Below are 8,856 nucleotides of genomic sequence, written 5' to 3' on the forward strand. Positions count from 1 at the left end.
AATGGTTCACAAACACCAAGAGCAAGAGGATGAAGAATAAGGAGAGAGGAGGCTGCCCAAAATGTGTGGAAAACCTAAGGAACAAGTTCTCCACGTTTTTGAGTCTCAAGGGTCCTTTAAATAGTGAGGCTATTAGGGTTATCAAACAAGGAAACACTAATTTAACTGCTTAGGCCCTAAGCAACCCATGGACTTCCTCCTTAGAGGCCTAGGACGATTTCTAATGGGTTTCCCCATAGAATTCGTCCACCCCTCTAATATGGAGTCCATTAGCTCAATATTCAACTATCATACAATTGACAGTTCTAGTCCCTTAAGTTTAATTAATGTCTTTTAGCCACAAACTTAATTCTTATTAATTCTTGACTAATATTAATTAAACAATATGATTTCTCCTTTAATATATTATTCTCATAATATATTAATAAACCATAATTAATCATTTCTCTCCATAATTCATCCTATCAAGTTGCTTTGGTGAAGGCAACCCAAAAGGACCATGCACCATCGGTTCAAGTACATACCAAAATAGTTATGGACTTAGACACTAATCCAACAGTCTCCCACTTGGATAAGTCTAATAACTATTCTGCGTATGACTTCAGATCCTGATCTGCAATCGTAGCTTTCAAAAGTCGTTGTCAACTCTGATCTTATCAGATACGCGTGTCCTTTAGATAAGGTATCATATATTCCACCATTCTAGATATCGTATAGATATGAGACATGAACTTAATCATTCTCTCTATACTATTTCCCGACTTCCGATTTATGAAGACTGACAACAGACTACAATTGATCACATCAAATTAGTCTCGGGTTGGCCAAGCGCTTAGGTGCCATCACTAAATCATCGAGGGGCCCAAAGATATCGCTTTTATCCTAGTTTGGACAAAAGGAACGAATAAACTTTGAATCAATGCTCGCTTGCACTCACTTACCGAATCACACACAACAATATGTTTTATAACACCAAGTTACTGGTGCATTTATATATTATCAATGTGCACCCGACTCGCAAGATACAACTCACACATCTCGGTTTTAAGAATATGAGATATTATCGTCTCAACAATCACTCGTGACAAAATCCATGAAGTGATCCAAGTGAGCGTGGGTTTAATCCAATGCTCAAACCATATTCATAAGCACTCATGAACATTGCAGAAAACATTTTCTTATGTCTAATACACTTTAGACAATCCACACACCAATTCACGACAGTCTTCATTCATACCTACTTCTAACATATGAACGACTGTGGCCCGTTCGAATAATTTAACTGTTCTGAACCAATTAAATTATTCAGGATGTCAAAACATGCAAAGTGAAACACAAGAATAATACTAATCCCATATGGCCTCAAACCTTTGAGTATAAATAATACACCTTTTATTTATCACCATATCGATTACTCATTATTTGTTGTTTCGGGTAATCAACTTCTTACTTGAATTATTACAACACTTGTCCCATGCTCTTAGCATGCACACAATGTTTACCTATGGTTCTTACTTTGTGAAATAGATCAAATGAACACATTTCCAATCATACTCATTTCACAACACCCAATCCTTTTCATAAGTATAAGAATATCAAATTCTTGCCACTTATAGAATATGCTAGATTCTAACATTTTATGCATTGATCCTTTCGTAATGTCCTAACACAAAAGTCACAATGACTATTGCCAATGAAATTACAAAGTCCTCTATTAGAGATTGTTACAGTACAATTCCATAGACGTGATGTCTCTCACTTAAAGTACATTCCTTTGAACATCCTTTTGCATAAAATTTCTAATCTAAACATATACTCTCAATATCCAACTGCCAATATGGAAACATTTCCATATTTTCCATATGACAACTTATTCTTAATAGAATCTTATCTATTCATAATAATGTCGATATGGTCCATCCAATACCATACATCCAACTATTCACAAGCGACCAATCCTCAGCGAGCTTTGGATCGTCCTTTGATAGTTGTTTAATTATCTTAGTCAAAACCGATTCTTGTCCTTTTTCCCTCTTAATGTGCTATACGTTTGGAAAATTTTAGAATGTTCAAATATTACACCATTTGCAACTAATCCTATACCCGAAGCGTATGGGACACAATGTGATACTTTATCAATCTTTTTCCATAATATTTTATGTGTCACGTTCTCACAATTCGAACTATGCCATAATCATAATCAAAATTTAAGAACGCACTATGTATCCTTGACTAAATTTATTAACATTCCACAACCTAAGCCTTTATATTTGAAATGAAGCATAATATTCTCTCCTTAATTATAGCAAAACAACTATTCAACCCTTACGACTTTGCAAGGGATAACTCTTGTTTTCTATAATTAATATTGCTAACTTGCAATACTTGCCTTAATAATCATACAAGCACAACATTGATGCTCCCACTATGATGATTATTATAACATAAACATAACTCTTATGCTCCCACTAGCTTTAACATGTATTCAGAAACAATACCTATTGAATTTCTTAAGTTCGTATTTCTAATACCTAATGCTTTGATAATCCTTTATCTAAGCTTCTCAAACTTATACACCTTTGTCTTAGATAGTTCATATGCATGTCTAAACAATTCAGACTAATTGCCAAATCTCACAATTCTAATCATGGAAATGGATACCGTAACCATAGTCGAATTCGAGAATCCAATTTTTACAATCACTATATTCTTACAATCTCTCTTAGTGAAAGCATTTCCTCACAGTCATTTTCATGAAGGAGGGAATCTTATGACACTTAGATTTTAATGGTGTATGTGTTCCTATCCATGCGAATTTGTCAAAACCAAAGTTTGCGACAAATCCAAATTCATATGGATCGAACCTTCTCAATCTTGATCTCTTGCCTTATGGTAACACGGCTTCCCACCATGTCTTCCAAGTAGTTAAGCAGCTCACCCTTTCTTATCAATGTACTTTCCACTAATCAAGGTCCTTGCCTTTTATGCGTTCAAATGAGAACTCATAGAAGTCACACGCATAATTAACTCAATTGGAACGACACAGAAACAAGATAGTGTCAACACGATAGGTTGTAAACCTCAAGTCGTGTGCTAGTGATGTTCGATAAGGTTTATTTTGATTTGTTCCTGAAACCTTTCAAGACCATTAAGACTCCCACTGACTCCTTGACTATATAAGATTCTCTTGTCAATAAAGATTTCTTTACAAACAAATATTCAAGAGTTCATGTAGCTTTTATCAAGACAAAACACTTCATAAGTTTGGTCCTAGTTGGTCTTTGTCTTATCCAAGACATCACAACTTTCCACATTTGATGAATGTTATAAACCTTCTTAAGACTTGTCACTCAATGTCACAATCTTAACTCTAAGACTTGTTTTGGAACGAAGTATGATTGGCTTCTTGTTTTAACCATTTCTTCAATTCTCGATTCCTCTTCTTAGACATACAATTGCACTAAGACTCACTTAGAGGATCAATTGAGATATGGTTCTTAATCATTAAGACCTATCATAAAACATAATAAAGGTACTCTCCCTTCTTCTTAGAATAGAGAAACTTTTATCTTTCTGCTTACTTGATTCTTCTTATTCGTTCTGCTATTGATTTAAACTCTTTCAAATCAACTCGGAATTACACTTAATCTTATAAGTATAATCATATCCACTAAACCTTTAGTAAATTATGACGAATATCTTTGTTACTCTTGTGGTGGACTTGATCAACACATAACTTTGTGTACTCGATCTCCTAGTCCTTCACTTGACACTTTGTCAACGAATTAGTCCAATTTCCAAATATGAAATTTCTCATTCATCATGCAATACTTGTTGTATGATTCCAAGTTTCTATCCAATTGAAACTTGGGTGATGACAAACTCTCCCTATTTGGTAAATTCTCGACATTTCCACAAATAACATAATTAAGAATAAAAAGCATTATTGCTAATAATAAAATTCAAACATCAATTTTTCATACATGCCATTGCAAGGATAAATAAATAAACAAAATCAAATTTTATTTTATTGCGGAAAATTTGTCCTTACAATGCAATTCATTGAAAAACTATGTTAATACATATTTCTTAACAATCTATTCTAACTCTAAGTAGTAGCTCAAGATTCTAATCTTCAAGTAATGCGATCGAAATCCATTTCTTCACGATTAAATTCCACTCACTTCTTCCCTTAAGCTTCATCTCTTTTCTTCGATCCTACAAGACATCGAAATGTAATCTTATCACATCATGTATTAAGAATTTAGAATAGGAACATAAAATAGTTAGTTAATGGATTTTACCTAAAGCAAAGCCATACGTTTTGACTCTCCCATCTCTTAGATCTCTTAGGTAAATAGGGCAGCTTCGTCTCCAATGCCCCTTCTCTTGGCAATAAAAGCAAATTGACTTCTTTGGAACAGTACACGAAACTATTTCTGACTTTGCCACTCTCTTATGATCAAACTTTTCGATCATGGCATGCCTTTCGTTGCCATTTCCTATATCCATAGAGGTCTAGAAGGTCGATCCACCAATCAACTTTGTTTTTCCAGTGCGCCAAATCATCGTTGATTCAGTAGCAATAAGCGTGTAAGTGAGATCTATAAGGGTCACGTCGTGGTTCATCACATAGTACTCACTTACGAACTCACTATATGAGTTAGGAAGTGACTGAAGAACCCAGTCAACAGCTAGCTCCTCACAGACAACGGATCCCAACATTCTTAACTTATCAATGTGTGACTTCATCCCTACAACGTGTGCACACACACCGACTTTCCTTCTTCATGTTTACTTGCCAAAAGGGCTTGAGTGACCTTGAACTTTTCAAGCCTTCGAACTTGTGGGTTAGGGAGAATAATTGGAGGAGGTGGAGGAAGTGAAGCATGATCTCTAGTTCCCCGATCATATCGTGGAATATCATCTTCATGTGGAAAGCTTGTTCCACGGGATTTGGGAATAACATAGTTGTCATACTTTGACATCTACAAAACGGGAGAAAACAAATTCAAGTTAGTTGATTGATTGAGTCCATAATAAATCACCCAAATGATATATTAAGGCTAGGACCCAACACAATACGCTACAACCTAGAAAAGGGATGCCGTAATCTAGTTGCAGAATATTTGAAGGTAGGTAAATGACGATTTACCAATTTCCACCATGAAAAACAAAAAAAAGAAATTTAAGTTTTAAATCTATGAAAACTCCTAGACCCTTTGAGATTCATTGAACTTTTCAATGGCATGTTTAAATCTCGATATGCCCCTCGATTTGTGACTGGGACGCCGAGGATCACAAAAAAGGGTGTGAATAACCATGCAAACTTACATGGTGCCCCCACATGTTACAGTCACCTATTCGATGTGCCGGTTAAACACACACGCTCGACCGAACTATGACAAACATTGAGTCACCCTTTGCTACCTTTGCTTAGAACCATTTAGTGTGCCGGTTAACCACACACGCTCCACTAACAACTTCGCAAGGGCACAAAGTGTAATTTCATGGAATTGCATCAATTCACTTTTGCCTAAAGTAACTAGGATTGGGAATTTTATGAAAGCATTTAGTTACTTTTGTACTTCATTATACTTATAATGGAAGGTTTCTGTCCTATCCTACCCGTTCGGCTAACGACCCTCCATTAGTCAAGAGTGCGGTGGGTAAGAGTGGATACCCATTCAATCGCCATTTTATAGGCAATTTCCTTAAACACCCCTTATAGACCAGCTTCGTAAATGAGGCCTACTAACGGTAAGACTGACTTTTACTCATATATATTGTTAGACTTTTAATGTTATATATAGTATAGGGTGTATTTTACACTTTTAAAATACTAGGTGGTCTAATTTAACAATTATACTTTTAATTCAATTAAATTGTGAACCAAAACTTTATGGATTTATTAAACCTCTTTTAATTATACACTTTAATTAATTAATAAAACCATAAGGGTGTGATTTGAACTTTTCAAAACAATACTAGGGTTTTAGAATTTAACATTTCTAAATTAAACTTTTAATCAACTTTTAAATTCCAAAACTTGAGGGCAAGTTTTGTAACATTTCAAAACATTAGGGTTTCAACTCTTTAAATTTCAAAACAAAACCTTTAAGTCCAAATTTAAACCATAAAACATACATGGGCACAATTGAAACTTTTTCACAACACAAGGATCAAATAACAAATAATAGAAATTAAACAATTAATTTTGTCATTATCTATATTTGACCTAATTTCAATTTCTTGCAAGATAAGTTACCCAATTAATATAAATAATCAATCTTTAATCATATAAGGAAGTTACTATCTAATCAATTAGTAATTATCTTTTGTTTAATCAAGGATATTCTCAAATATAGGATAAAATTCGAATATTAAAGATCCAAAACAATTAAGGCAAGTATCCTCAAGCAAAACAACAAGAAATCCCGAAACTGCCTCCTTCTGACGCTTGAACTCGCCGAGTTCCTCTATGGACTCGCCGAGTCCACATTGGAACTCGCCGAGTTCATCAGACAGGGGACCAAAAAAATCGATTTTACAGCTTGAACAAACAAACAAGGCATCAATACAATAGAAACCAATCAAGGCTCTGATACCACTGATGGGTTTTGGCAATAAGAACATCCTATGTGCTCATGCAAACCCTAATGCTTGGATCTAGGTTTCTCTATTGTACATGCAATTCATCCAAGACTTTAATCCCTAGATCTAGCATACAATTAATCATATTAACTTATGAATGGGTTTTAGATCTTACCTTGATTGTTATGTAGCAATAACAATCTCAAATCCTCCTTGTAATGACTTTAGAAAGCTTAGAGTCACAAATGTCACTCCTCTAATGGTTCACAAACACCAAGAGCATGAGGATGAAGAATAAGGAGAGAGGAGGCTGCCCAAAACGTGTGGAAACCCTCAAGAACAAGTTCTCCACGTTTTTTAGTCTCAAGGGTCCTTTAAATAGTGAAGTTATTAGGGTTATCAAACAAGGAAACCCTAATTTAACTGCTTAGGCCCTAAGCAACCCATGGACTTCCTCCTTAGAGGCCTAGGACGATTTCTAATGGGTTTCCCTATATAATTCGTCCACCCCTCTAATATGGAGTCCATTAGCTCAATATTCAACTATCATAGAATTGACAGTTCTAGTCCCTTAAGTTTAAATAATATCTTTTAGCCACAAACTTAATTCTTATTAATTCTTGACTAATATTAATTAAACAATATGATTTCTCCTTTAATATATTATTCTCATAATATATTAATAAATCATAATTAATTAAACAATATGCGCATACCCTGAAGCAAGCAAGGTCAAATTTGCAGCATGCACGTTCTATGAAAGGGCCCTCACCTGGTGGAATGGCCACATCAAAGCATTGACACTTCCGGTGGCTAACTTGATAACATGGGAAGACCTGAAAGCCATGTTGATGAAGGAGTACTGCCCAAGGGGCGAGATATAGAAATTAGAAGAGGAACTTTGGGGTCTCAAAATGACAGGCTCTGACATCCTGTCTTATACCTCGAGCTTTAGCGATCTAGCCGTGCTATGTCCCGGGATGGTTCCTTCGAAAAGCAAAAAGGTGGAAAGATACATATGGGGACTATCTCCCAAACTTCAAGGAAACGTATTGGCCTCAAAGCCAACTATCTTTGACAGTGCCAAGGAGCTAGCACAACAACTTATCAACTATAAATCCAACCATGACACCGTGGCAGCCACCATTGAACAAGCAAAAGGGGGGAACAACAAAAGAAAGTTTTGGAACCAGAATAAGGGTCAACTTGCTCAAGACCCTACCAAAAAGCAACAAGTGGTTGCGGTGCATGCTGCCACAACCACTGCCAACCCAACTCTGATAAGGCAATACGTCGGGAACCTACGCAAGTGAAACAAGTGCAGTTTTCACCACAATGGCGCATGACGAGAAATGCACTGCACCAACTGTAACAAAAGGGGCACACCGCCCAGTTTTGTAGAGCTTCAATCCCACAGAACACACAAGCTGCCAACATCAGAGCTAGTCGGACCTGCTATGGATTTGGAGAAGCAGGACACTTCAAGTGTAACTGCCCGAAGGAAAGAAACCCTAACCCTGGTGAAGTGGGCAGAGTGCTAGCGATAGGTCATGAGGAAGCAGTTTCAGACCAAACTGTGGTCACCGGTACATTTCTCCTCAATAATACATATGCATGCATCCTTTTCGATAGTGGCGTGGAGAAAAGCTTTGTGAGCCATCAATTTAAATGCTTGCTTAAACAAAAACCACAGACACTAAAAGACACATTCACCTTAGAAATGGCGAAACAGAAAAACAGAGAACACTAACGACGTTTACACCGAGTGTAACCTCACCCTAAACAATCACTCTTTCCAAATCGACCTTATGTCGGTCACCATAAAATTTTTGATGTCATCATTGGCATGGATTGGTTGTGCCTTCACCATGCTAAAATCCTATGTCACAAAAAGGCCGTTCGCCTTAATCTGCCAAATGGCGAAACTCTCGTCGTTTATGGCGACAAACCTAGCTCAAACTTTCAGATCATTTCTTATGTCAAGGCTCAAAAGTATCTCCGCAAGGAGTACCACATCTTCCTAGCCCACGTCATAGACACGAAACAAGAAGCGAAAAACATCAAGGACATTCCGGAGGTCTGTAATTTCCCCAACGTACTCCTAGAAGACCTTCCCGGAGTGCCTCATGCTAGACAAGTCGAATTCCGCATCGACCTAATTCCTGGGGCTACCCCCGTAGCGAGATCGCCATACCATTTAGCCCCAACCAAGATGCAGGAATTGTCCAGTCAATTGAATGAGCTGCTAAGCGAAGGTTTCAT

This window comes from Lactuca serriola, chromosome 5, assembly GCF_051521515.1.
Source record: "Lactuca serriola cultivar US96UC23 chromosome 5, Lser_US96UC23_V15, whole genome shotgun sequence".
In the NCBI taxonomy this organism is placed as follows: Eukaryota; Viridiplantae; Streptophyta; class Magnoliopsida; order Asterales; family Asteraceae; genus Lactuca; species Lactuca serriola.